The sequence below is a fragment of the Eurosta solidaginis genome, chromosome 3 (genome assembly GCF_040869045.1).
Source record: "Eurosta solidaginis isolate ZX-2024a chromosome 3, ASM4086904v1, whole genome shotgun sequence".
Classification (NCBI taxonomy): Eukaryota; Metazoa; Arthropoda; class Insecta; order Diptera; family Tephritidae; genus Eurosta; species Eurosta solidaginis.
This window is the reverse complement of record NC_090321.1, coordinates 129,825,416-129,838,932: the sequence shown is the minus strand read 5'-3', so window position 1 is coordinate 129,838,932 and position 13,517 is coordinate 129,825,416. Positions and strand designations below refer to the sequence as shown.

The 13,517-nt window shown below is 32.5% G+C and overlaps 1 protein-coding gene and 1 long non-coding RNA gene across 10 annotated transcripts in view; both read left to right on the top strand.

Moving 5' to 3' along the window:
* The window catches only part of LOC137244275 (synaptic vesicle 2-related protein), a 2,198,928-nt gene that overhangs the window by 852,730 nt on the left and 1,332,681 nt on the right, over window positions 1-13,517 (top strand). The window lies entirely within an intron of this gene.
* Window positions 5,082-8,319, top strand: LOC137244277 (uncharacterized). Its single transcript, XR_010950875.1, has 5 exons — window positions 5,082-5,175; window positions 7,102-7,167; window positions 7,236-7,334; window positions 7,526-7,701; window positions 8,189-8,319. It is a non-coding gene; the product is annotated as an uncharacterized lncRNA (long non-coding RNA).

The following is a 13,517-nucleotide window of genomic DNA, read 5'->3' as shown; positions in this document are numbered from 1 at the left end:
GCAGATAGGGAATCAGGTAGTCTGTTCGTCTTGTGATTGATGACGCTATACTACTATGGCCGTATGATCGGCGTTCAAGCTGCCCCGAGGCACCGAGCCTGGTTGCAGTTGTTAACGGTATGTTCTTTTCTACCACGTCTACAGGTGGAATGTGCAGAATGGCATACAGTGCAGCGATCGGGGCTGTTTTCAAGGCTCCCGTAATGCTAAGAATTGATAGTCTGCGTACCCCTCTAATTTTTTGAGGTAGGTTGATTTTTGTGTGGCTTTCCACCAAACAAGAACTCCATAGTATAGGATAGGGCTTACAATCGCTGTAAAAACCCAATGATGAAGAGAGGGCGATAAGCCCCACGTACACCCCAGCATTCTTTTACATGCATAAAGTGCCGTTGAAGCCTTCTTCACCCTCTCCTCCACGTTGAGCTTCCATGACAGCTTACTGTCTAGGGTGATTCCTAGATACTTTGTGCAAGGTTTCTTCTGTAGGGTTACCACTCCTAACTTAGGCCTGATCCAATTTGGGACTTTGTACCTCTTTGTAAACAAGGCCATTTCCGTCTTATCCGCGTTGCATAGGCCAATGTTCATATCCACCTTGAAAAATTTCTGTGTCACATGGTGGCACCTGGAGAAAGATCCCTTGAGAGTTTGAATTTTGTGGATTTGTGGTTTGGGCAGGAGATGGGTGAGACTGAGGATTTGGCTGTATAGGTTGTAATGCTTCAAGAATTTGGAATTTGCATAGCTCGTAACTTTCTGAGCATTTGCTTTATTTTTGCTCGACTGACCCACTAGATTCTGCGAATTCTGCTGATCGAGACACTACTCTGAATGAGAATACTAAAGAATCCCATAGCTTATCGAGTTGCTGTATTTTTACATTGAGTAGCCCCAACCCAGTATATACTAATTCGTTTATGAGTACCGATGACCATTTTGAGTAAAACGTTTCAAGCCGATTGCTTTCGAAAATAAAGTCTTGTAGACTTGCATCCATTTCTAATTCGTCTTTTTTGGCCATATTCGATTTTATCAAGCTTTGGATCGCAGATTGGAAATAAAATTTTTTTTTTGTGTTTAAATATTATCGAGGTTCTACTGTATTGAGCAAGTTATTTGGAACGTTTCAACGGGTGTATGCTTTTATTTGTCTCTCTTGTTTGAAATAATTTTTGATTCTATGCAAAAAATGTTGGTGGTCCTAATTAGTGAGCCACCACTGTAGCCGATTCGTGTGGGAGCAAAAGGTGGTGGTATTTTTTTTGTATGTTTGTATTTCATGAGCAGCAACTTGCACACCCACCTATTGTTAGGACAGAGCCGCGAGAAATAACACTTGAATGAAGGGAATGCAATCAAAGTCGAGAAAATACCTATATTTACCTGTATGTATGAGTGTTTATATATTTGGTAAATGCCGGCGGAGTTGTTCACAGAGCGAAAACCACCTAATAAAATAGAACAAAAGTAAGAAGATATCTCTATAGTTTTTTTTAAGAAGAATCCCTACTTACTTTAAGTGGGATTTTCTTTTTAATAAAATCAAGAAGAAATCTTCGAATATATATGTGGATATCTCCTTGAATTAAAAAAGGAGGCCTTCTTCTTATTATTATTAGGTTTTCTCCATGAATTTATTAAAAAGTTAATCTTCTAATTTTAATGAGGTTATCTCATTGAAGTTATTAAAAAGATAATCTTCTTATTTTTATTAAGTTTTCTTATTGAGTTTACTAAAAAGGTCATATCCTTATTTTTATTTGGTTATCTCATTGAATTAACTGAAAAGATAATCTCCTTATTAATGTAAGGTAATCTTCTTGAATTTATTAAAACTCGTATTTGATTATAAACAAATATTCTTTATTCGTAAAATAATACTGCAAATAAAAACATATTCATTCCTTATATGTAAGTATTCAAATCTTACATGCATACATATGTATGTATATATTTGTTACATATAAGTTCAAAGGTAGTGTTAAAAACTAAACTTAAATAAATGTATTAGAATTCTTTTTATACATTCAAATTTTTATCAATATATTAAATTTTACTCAGAATTTTCCAAAAAATTAAATTACCAATACTTTTTTTCCTTAAAACTTTTAGACCATTATAGAGCCAGTAAAAATGAAAAGCATGATGAAGCAAATCCTATAAGATATGATTGAAACCTTTCTGAAAAACTTATATGTTTCAATTTTGTTCCAACAATTTATACATTATTATCTTTAATTATAAAATTTACTAGTTCATATATATTTACATCTTCATTCATTGTTAAAGTTACTACGTGACCAATTTTAAATCTAACGCCTCGAAAAACAATTTCATTTGTTTTCTTGTACAAGCTGAGGTCTAAATTTGTTGATGATAAATGTTCTTTAATTTCCAAGCTAATTTCTTCAGTCTTTGTGAAACTGTATTCTGGCTGAAAAAAATTATTTCCTAAAACACAGTGAGAGAATCGTAAAGAGGATTTGATTGCTAATGTCAACGGTACATTCGTTCTGGAGGTAATGCTTTGCGCATATTGCTTGTGCAACTGATGTTGAGCTTCGAACCGAAATGTCCATAAAAATTTTAGTGGACCCAATTTCTTAATTATAGTAGGATAATGTACGAGGTTGTGGAATTTTGGTTTTAAATGCTCTTTAAATAATTTTTGGTAAGTACTATTATGTTCTTCAATTAAAACTTGGAGATCGTTTAAAATTATATCAGTATAATTGGATAGCAAGAGTAGATCAATCATTTTAACGAACAAAATAAGGAATTTGTATACCAAATCATCTGGATCTATTAGATCTCCTATCATGAGCAATATTAAGTGAGAAAATGTTTTCATTTGTCTTGCGTTCATTTTAAATGAAGTGTTTTGTAAATGGTGTTTTTGTATAGGTGTACTTATATTGCCAATTTCTGTGTCCCCATACTGAAACATTTGCTTCCTATAATTAAAAGTCTCTAAACAAACAAATTTTTTTCGTATATGAAATAATACAAGATCTTTGAAAAGTTGTATTTGCAAACACCCAGGAATAAATCATGCATTAAATCACATGCAATGTTATTAGTTATATGAAAGTTTGGAAGTGAATTGAATATGGAAACATTTTTAATACCAGTAACAACTGGATTGTTAGTTAAAACATCGCTGCTATAACTGTGTTTATTTCGGAATGAACTTGGGACTTGAATACAATCTGTACGAGTTTGATGCTTTTGCCTTCTGCATATTCTGCACCAAGAGTTCGCTGAAAACGAGCTGACATAACCTAATGCATAATTTAGCCCAAGATTATCGCCCAAAATTTGTGCTAACTTAAAATGTATTATACAGCTCTTACCGTCAGCGTTGATTTGTAGGCCATTAGTCTCCAATTTTTTTAAAATATTCAAAAGTGGTGTAAGACAAACAGTAAACCCACAATCTTAAGATCTCGAGCTTTAACAAACCCAGCTAAAAATATATTTGATAATTTACTGAGCTGAAACTGCGGCAAGCTTGGAAAGCTGTAATATATTCCACAAATTTTTTGTTGCCCAGATTTACTGCCTAAGGGGTCATTAATCTCGAAATCATCCAAGTATAAAAAAAAATGGTATTCTAATGCCAGTTTTATCACTGTTTGAATTTTTTCACAAATTACTATTGACCAAGTGAGAACAAGAACGAAATTCAGTAAGGTAATCCATATTTGAAATGGTGGCTTTTAAAATCCCTTCACTTTCGAAAAATTTTTTTATTTGAAAAGTGAAAGTGTAATCTCGGTTTTTGCCGATGTTAAAGTAGGATTGTTATTAAGTACAACTTCTGAAAGTTCATCGCTAATAACATATTTTTGCGGAGGTTTATACAGACCTTGTATTTCTATTTCTTTGAAAAATTTGTATTCCGTACTTAAATCGAAAAATGGTTGAGAAATATTTTGAATTACTTCCTCTAAAAAGTTATTTTGATTAATATTACTAAATGATGTTAATATTTTACAAATTGGGGCTGAAATATACTCTGCTACGGAATTTTGAATTTCAGAAACGTCCTTACGGGAAAAGTTGGTATTAGAGTGCTGTTGAAGTAAAAATGAGACAATTGATTCTTTTAAAAATGTACCATTTTGCATTGGCATAATTTGATTTGCCGAAGATCCAATTTCCTCTAAATCTGGGGGGGGGGGGGGGGGTATTATGAACACTTGGGTTATCGTTACAAGACTGGCGATGATCAACTTCTACTTTTAAATGTTTTTTGAGATGAATTTTAAATCTATGTATACTGTAAAAAATTTGTTTGCAATTGTATTCGTAGCATTGAAATTTATAAACTGTGGGAGTACCATGTACTGATTTTAAATGCCTAATGAGCTCTAAAGGATTTAAGTGAGTTCTCTTACACATCAGACGAAATTAATTAAATTTACTTAAAAGGTTTGCCACTGAAGAAAATTCTTCAGATTTTAACTCAAAAAAATACTGCTCTAAAAATGCCCATACTTGCTTGCTTCTTTGGGAATATTCTATCTTATAAACATACGAAAGCTTAATGATGACGTCAACACACTTCATATATGAAGTACATTTCCATTGCAGGCCATCGCAAAAAACGTAAAACTCTGAAATTGATGAAAAATCCGATCCCACTACGACAATTCGTGGCTGCAGTTTTTCTTTCTTTATTAAAAATTGTTTTTTTTATTTCGATTAGTGTCCCAGTGGGAAAAATGGTAATGAATTATTCCAGTATATCATTTTATAATGCATTCAAAAGGTAAATTTTCAAATGAATAACAAAAGCATACATTATGAATTCCATTTTAAGTAATTATAGATGCATTTGCTGATTATATCTTAATCAAAACTCAAATGTTTTTAAAATATTTCTAAGTTTATACATTATTTGTCTTAGTATGTAGTAATCTGAAATATAATCTATTTAAAACGCATTCAAATCTGCATTAAAAAGTAAACGAGAATTTAATGCATAACTACAACGGGATACCTTAGCAGTTATCGATATGCTACTACGGGTATCTGTAATAGCAAATACACATCTTTTTGCGCATTTCAATTTGTGTTTTATCAATTTGTGGTCGCAGCTCAAGTGCTATTAAATTTATAATTAATTATTTGAGACAAAAACTTTATTAAAGTGATTTAAATTATTCGGTAAGTAAACATAATTAAAATTAAATATGTTTAGTAAGCGTCATATGCGTAGACTAGTGAAAATAGGACGTGATAGCGTTTGCAACTTGCGGCAAGATGAAGGGAGCGCTAGCGCTCCAGCTGATTTTTCAAGTATTAGGGATGAGGTACCGGTAGGTATAATCGATGAGATGCCGGAGTGTAGTAATCAAATACCGATAGCACAAAATATAGGAAATTGGGCTACAGTTTTAAATATTTGTAGAGAAGCGGTTGATGGATTGCTAGAAATACTTCGCGATGAAAATATTAATGTACCAAAATCGTCTAAATCTTTGAGTGTTTCCAAAAGGCACATAATAAGAACGGTATCTCCTGGTTCGTATACACATATCGGTCTTCAAAACCAAATAAATAAAGCGGAGCACCTTTTACAAAACTTAAGCACCATCGTTTTAGATATCGGAATCGATGACTCCCTTTGTACAAAAGTTCAAATTAAAGCTTGTGGCCTATATTAGCAAATGTAAACAAGTAAAAGTATTATTGGTAGGTGTATACTTGGGAAAAAAGAAACCTAATGAAATAAATTCGTATTTGCATGATTTGTGCTCCGAAATTTCTAAACTTAAAAACGAAGGTCTCTTCATTGGTGACAAAAAAGTAAATTTTGAACTCCGCTGTTTTGTTTGTGATGCTCCGGCTCGTGCTTTTTTATGTAAAACTGTTGGTCACAATTCTTTCAATGGATGCAGTAAGTGCATACAAGTGGTTAGAAAAGTAAATAATACGACGACTTATAGTACATCTTGCGTACGCCTTCGTATGGACGATGAATTTTCAAGACGGTCTTATAATGGATACCATAAAGATTTAGATAGCATTAGTAATGTCTTGGAAGATGTGGGGGTGAAAATGGTTAGTCAATTTCCACTGGAGCCGATGCATCTAGTGGATCTGGGAGTAGTCAAAAAAATTATTTTAAGAATCTTTAATAATAAAACAAACAGACCCAGACTATCTTTAGAAACTAAAGCCAATTTATCAAGTCATATACTATCTTTAGGTCCCCATATTCCCCGAGAATTTGTTCGCAAGCCAAGAGGTTTCGAGGAGGTTTTGCGCTGGAAAGCAGTTGAGTTTCGTCAATTCGTACTTTACACGGGCATATTAGTTTTAAAAGACAAAATAGATAGCGAAATATATTACCATTTTTGCCTTCTCCACTGTGCCTACAGATTTATATCATATGAAGAAAGCTTTATGTCTAATCTCAATGCATGTAAAGGTCTCTTAAAGGATTTTGTTGAACTATTTCCCACTATTTACTCTGAGGAACAAGTTTCTTACAACGTTCATTCTCTTCTGCATTTAACTGATTGCGTAGAAGAAATTGGTTATTTAAATACTTTCTCAGCGTACAAGTTTGAAAACTACATGCAGCATCTAAAGCGATTAGTCAAAAAGCCAAGTAAAATACTCGAACAAATTCAAAATAAAATCGAGAACGAAGATGTTGCCGAACATGGTACCAAATTTGGAATACGAATGAATAAAGATGGAACAATTGTTTCTTTCAGTACAACAAACTTTTTTTAAGCACGAAAATACCCGACAATTATTGTTATCTTAAGTCGGGGGAAGCTATTAAGATTACAGCATTTTCAATGCAAAATGGTAAAGTTGTCTTAAGTGGCAAAAAATTAGAAGATCGTCGCAGTTTCTTTGAAGAACCATTGAACTCTATGGAAGTTTTACGCATTTTTGTTTCCTAAAGCGTGGAATCGAACAGTCGAAATATATATTTTGACGTTGATTCGATAGAGTATAAATTAATGTGCTTGCCATATGGAAATTCATTATTATTTATACCTGTTTTGCATTCCAATAATTAATTGAAATGAAATTAAATAAAAAATTAATAATATCTACTACTTTTTATTATAGAAATTTAAGATATGAAAAAAAAATCCAGCGGAAATATGAGCAAATCGTTGAAGAATAATTCAAGAGGTTAGTTATTGCAGTAATAACACTTCTGTAATAACTTAAATAATTTATTTTTATTTTTATTTGTTTAGGTTGTTTGGATGACAAAAATAAATAATTGGAAAACTGTAATATAAATGATATAAAATCAGAAGTTTCTGCGCTGAAAGAGGAAATCAAAAATGTGTCAGGTAAAGTCACCTCAATAATATTTTTATCTAGTTTTTTACTTTTTATTAAAACTGTCATTTTATATTAAATTTTTGATTCAATTTATTTTATACAAAATTTCTCTCTTTAATTTTTATTTTTATTTAATTAAATTTCTCGTTTTTTTATTTTCTATTTAATTTTTTGTTTTAATTGTATTTTCTATTTAAAGATCAAGTTGGTAAATGTAATGAGTATATTGGAAAACTGATTACAGAACAAGCAAAAACCAATGTGAGTCTGCAACTTTTATGGAAAGTTAAAAATAAAGTGCTTCATTTTCCTATTAATTCGATTGAACGGTTGTACGAAACTGACAGCAATATGGCAGAAAATGGCGATACCTACGTAAGATGCCTAATTTGATTGTTCTATATTAAATAAATATGTTCTATATTAATAAATATGGCGGCCACCGTGGTGTGATGATAGCGTGCTCCGCCTATCACACCGTATGCCCTGGGTTCGCACCCCGGGCAAAGCAACATCAAAATTTTAGAAATAAGGGTTTTCAATTAGAAGAAAATTTTTCTAAGCGCGGTCGCCCCTTGGCAGTGTTTGGCAAGCGCTCCGGGTGTATTTGTGCCATGAAAAGCTCTCAGCGAAAACTCATCTGCCTTGCAGCTGCCGTTCGGAGTCGGCATAAAACATGTAGGTCCCGTCCGGCCAATTTGTAGGGAAAATCAAGAGGAGCACGACGCAAATTGGAAGAGAAGCTTGGCCTTAGATCTCTTCGGAGGTTACCACGCCTTACATTTATTTTTATTATTTTTTTATATTAAATAAATTATAATTACGCGAGTAACTAAACATATGTTTTATTATTTACTTCCAGAAATCCACGATTAACTCAATTTTACGAGAAAATGGGTTGAACAATGGTTTACCAAAGCTTATTACACCAAAAGTGCTGACACTATTCAACTATATGGGAATAAAAGGAAAAAAGTCATTTAAAAATCTTGAAAATTTTAATTCCATTTTGTACGGTAAGTTTTTTTCCATTATGAATGCTATATAATATAATATTATACTAACCACATATGTATGTATATATAACACTTTTTTTAGATTGTCTTCAAAAAGACGGTTACAACCAGTCACAATATTCAAAAGAAATAAAGTCGGCAATCAAAAAGGTTAAGCTGCGCTTCCACAAGCCCCAATTTGACGAGAGGCAGAAACCGAAGAAATAATGAACGTTTTCTAACATTTTCCACTTGTCCATTATTTGTAAAATGAATTATGTTTTTATAATTATTTATTATTTATATATAATATGTTAAATGAAGTATTTTTTATTAGTATTTATTATTTATAGATTACTAATCTTACAAATAAGTTTAAATACCGATTACAATATTCCTTTATATTCATACATTCAATTATCAATAGTCACATATGAATATAAAAATGTAAACTTTGTTCATGCATAATTATCTATATAAGACATTATACATTTTAAAATCATAATTATTTATATGTTAAATGAATTCATTTAAATACCCATTTAAATTCTACTTTTGTTTTCATACATCCAAAAATGAATACTTGTGTAATGAATGTAAAAATTAAAGCCTTTGTTTAAACTGCATAAGTAGGTATACATTAATAAATCAATATAAAAATTAAATAAAAATAATGCATACTTCTTTCGTTTACATATAAATGCAAAATTGAATACCACACTTTTCTAGGACATCGCCGTTGGGGCAAAAATGCATTTTGGAATGTGTAAATTGCCTTTTTAATGATTATTTTTTCGATTACTATGCATTACTTTTTCCCACTGGGGTGGGTTGAATATCATTTCGAGTTTCCACGAGTGTTATGAAATCTGTTTGGCCATCAGCTATTGTTGGTTTGTTGTCCTTATTAAGACGCGAAGGCTTTAGTAGAGCGTGCAGGAGAATGGTACATATACAATATTTACAGTCTGTTAAAATAAGCCATAAATAAATAACTTAATATTATATTTTTTTAAAGTGAAATAATATAAGATATTTCAGATAGCCATGATGTTTGCTTTTTGAACTTGTGCGTTTTCCCATTTTATATTCTATTACGCTCTGCGCTTTTTATTGAAACACAACTAAGGATTGGTAATAAAAAAAATTGAAAGCTGTTAAAAGAAAAACAAGTCTGCTTACATCGGCTAGTGTATATAACAAATAGCGAATTTTTAGCCGTATGTTGAATTGCCTGGTTTACCTTATATTATTTCATAATGTGTTTTGATAAACAGCTTTACCTTTCGAAATGTTGTCGCTATGCAAATACTTTAAAAAGAGCTCCCTCGAAGTGTGGTCTTTAATATCTCTATTGAAAATTTTAAAAATTTGCTTGTAAAACGTTTCCAGCTTTAAAAGGATCATATTTCCCTTTCCCTGATAAAGCGTTTCAAAGTGGAAAATTGTATGGAAAATTGATATAAAATATTGTGAGATTTGCGACTTGAAAAAATTAAGAACTTTAAATTATAGTAACTTAAAAGTTCATAACCATGAAAATCTTTGTAACGTGGCCATTCATTAAAAATACAGATCAGAGAACTGGCATCATGCAAATCTTTAATTCTTTGACCGGAAGTCTCTCTCCAGTAAGCCAGAACTTTTTCCCATGGAGTGAAATTATTTTGCAGCCAGCACTTCTTTTCGTAATATGCATCGTTGTCATATAAACATTATGAAATAAGTGTACAATGTGAATATACAAGATCTCAATATATTTTTACCGCTGTTCGAAATTTTTTGTAGATCTTGGGTATTAGAATTTGCCGGAAAATTATAGTTGCTTTTATCTGAATTGACCCATCGAGAAAACAACTTTCCCGTGGGATTTTTCTTTCCGTACTTTCTAGCTAGAAAGTATGTTTCCTAGATAAAAAATTAATAAACTGAAGGAGTTTGATGGTACGGGTATGGTCCAGAAGTTAGCAAACTTTTGTTTGGTATATTTGCAATGTTTTATATGACACACTTATTTTGTAACTTTTTTTATAAAAATATGCAGTTTTGTAGCTTCTTGAATTTAAGTGTTACCCTTCACTGAGAATTTAATTTTCACTCTTTTTGGTTTATTCTAGAAAATCAATTATACTTAGAAAAAAAAAATTAAATAAGTGTTTGTAAATTACTGCAAATATACTAAAAAAAAGTGTGCTAACTGCTTGATTATGTATGTACGTATGTAGATTAGGGTGGTTCCATTAATCCGTGGCTTCCCACGAAAAGTAATAATTCGAAAGCTCAATCGGAACCTGGCTTCACAAGCCAAAGTTCTGTAACAGAAATGGATTTCTGAACATGACTAATTCTAAAGGTGAACACTTACAAGTTTCGCGAAAAAAACCTATCCTATTCACTGAAACCATCCTAATATACAAATATATATATATTTAAAAGACACGGCTATCAAACAATGTTACATGGCATATTTCTTACAACTTACCGGCCTTTCTTTGGGGAATACATCGCATATAGAGGTAACCCACCTCTGCATTTCTCCATACGTAAATTTTTTTTGGCTTCCAATATATTTTTCAATAATGCATTGGCACAATGTGTTTTGGTTTTTGGCATCCAGAAATCCTTTTTTTTTCTTGATACTGGAGTATAAGCTGGCCTTTTACGGTACTTTTTAAAAGTTCAATTAAGCTCCCACTGTCTATGCAAGCAAATGATGACTGAGGTAAAGGCTAAGGCTCTCTCGAATTTTTAGCAGCATTCAAGTCGTTCGAAATTTTCTCTAACCATTCCAAAATTTTACTGCTCTCATCACACTCAAATGGCACATTCTAAAAATTGCATGCGTTAAGATACATAAGAATTTTTATTACGATACACTTACCATGTTATTTCGCCATTCCTTTAAACCTGCTTTAAATTTGACCTTTTCGCCAAAAAATCTTGGTGCAAGTTTATCAAACAAATCGTCGATATCTTTATAGTCAATTTTTTTTAAAATAAGCGCGGATGTGAGGCCATAGTCCATGAGGATCGATAAAATTTCCTCGCTTAGCTCCCACGATTTAAAAATATTCAATGTTTCGATTTGAAGTACATCGCAAGAACCGTAGCAATTTTCTTCCAAATTAATGATGTCCATTTCCAAAATTTCCGAATGTAGTATGTTAAATTTACACGCGCCGGTCAACACTCTAAATCTGAATAAATTGCAAATGCATTATATTCAACATTCAAAAATGTTAAACGAAAAATACAGTTATAATTGGCGACGTTGACATGCCTATGCTTGTGCATACATACATATGTACATATGTATGTAGTTTTTTTGTACATTTTTTTCCTTATTACTTACGGCGCGATGCTGAAGTTGCATACAAAAACAAACTACATATGCAAAGCGAGTAAATATTTATGCACGTACATTAGTTTATGAACATGTGTATATATGTAAACTGAGTTAGCAGTCCACAGTCGACAACAACAAATGCGAACAGAAAAAATAAAGAAAAATTGAGTAAGAATATTTCTATTTATTGTAAGAAGATAAACTTTTAAATAAAATTAAAAAGATTTACCACCCAAAAATAAGAAGAAATCTTTATGGAAATATCTTCATCCACAGTCGATAACAACAAATGCGAACAGAAAAAATAAAGAAAAATTGAGTAAGAAGTTTTCTATTTTGTGTAAGAAGATAAACTTTTAAATAAAATTAAAAAGATTTACCACCCAAAAATAAGAAGAAATCTTTATGGAAATATCTTCGTCTCTGCCTTCTGTCCTCTTTTTGGTCCCCGAAGCTATTCAAAGAGACAATCTTCTTATTTTTATGATAATTTTTTGGCTCTGTGTTATTTTAATATTAATGTATGTATATGGACCGGCATAAGTGGATAGCGCTAGAAGATGTACATTAGCCACGTATTAAAATATTGCGGTTGTTTTTTGTTTTTTTTTTTTTGAAGATTGGGTATATATATGCCTATATATATTTTTTTAGAGCGGCTGAGTGCAATTAACGGGATCCTGTTTAGAGGGTAGGTATTTTTCGCGAAAAATTTGTTGGCTCGGCCAAGAATTTGAGATCGCAATTATACGTATATGAACCGATAGGTATGTGAGATCTACCACGGGATATATACTCGGGATGAGACGTGGGTATATTTAAATATACATATATGTGCAGTGAGATAAATGGGATGAAATGCAATTGGGGTATTAGAGATATATTTCGTATATATCTTTGTAGCGGTTTATTAAGAGTAATTTTGAGAGTGGGAGTGTGTTTTCGAGATGGAAATTGCGGTAGTTAAATTTCTAGGGTATGTACCTACCGCGAAAAAACATTCCAAGAGAATATTCTTACGGGAAATTAAAGTTCAACAACTTAATTCTACTGAGTATAAAACCGCTACTTATTTATATACGTAATATATGTATATTGAGACTTACGGAGCTGCTTGTTGCCCTCTAATTTTGTGTGTGTATTGTGGACTGTACCTCCTGAGTGCCTTTCCTGTTTTTTTTGTTTTTTAATTGTTTCGTTTTTCCCAGGAAAGGTAAGTATTTTTCTTCACTGAAATGTAACCTCTTATTTTTGGTAAGGTAAATATTTAGTTTTAGTTTTGTACACATTATTGTTGAAAAAAAGAGAAGAAAAAAAAAATCAATCAATCATAATAATAAAAACATCAACGAACACATATACACACATGTCGGCCGAGCCATCGGAGTCAAGCGATGATAAAACATACGTGGGCTCTGCCCATGGTAGTTCAGGCCTCCGCGCAAAAACCCTAGAATACCACAACCTTTCGTCCGCCGAAGTAGGAGGGGGACTGTAACGTAGCAAATGCTACGCCACAATATATATTTCCTATTTAGCGCCCACCCCTAACATCATATTTTCCATTTACTGCCCACCCCTAGTAGTATATGTACCGACATACATATACACATACATACCGCCCCAACAACCATCGCGCAAGCACAAAACAAGCCAGCGATGGTGAACGCACAGGGAATTTTCATTCGTGACGCGCTGTGCGCGACAATGCGAGCATAATTCCCAACGTGTTCATAGTTACCTATGAATAAAATGATTAGCCGGAATACACCAGGCACACTTCGCCGTAGGTAAGTGAAGTGCGTGTTGGCCGCCACTGGCGGTCGACAAGGGTGCCCTTTGGGTTAGGA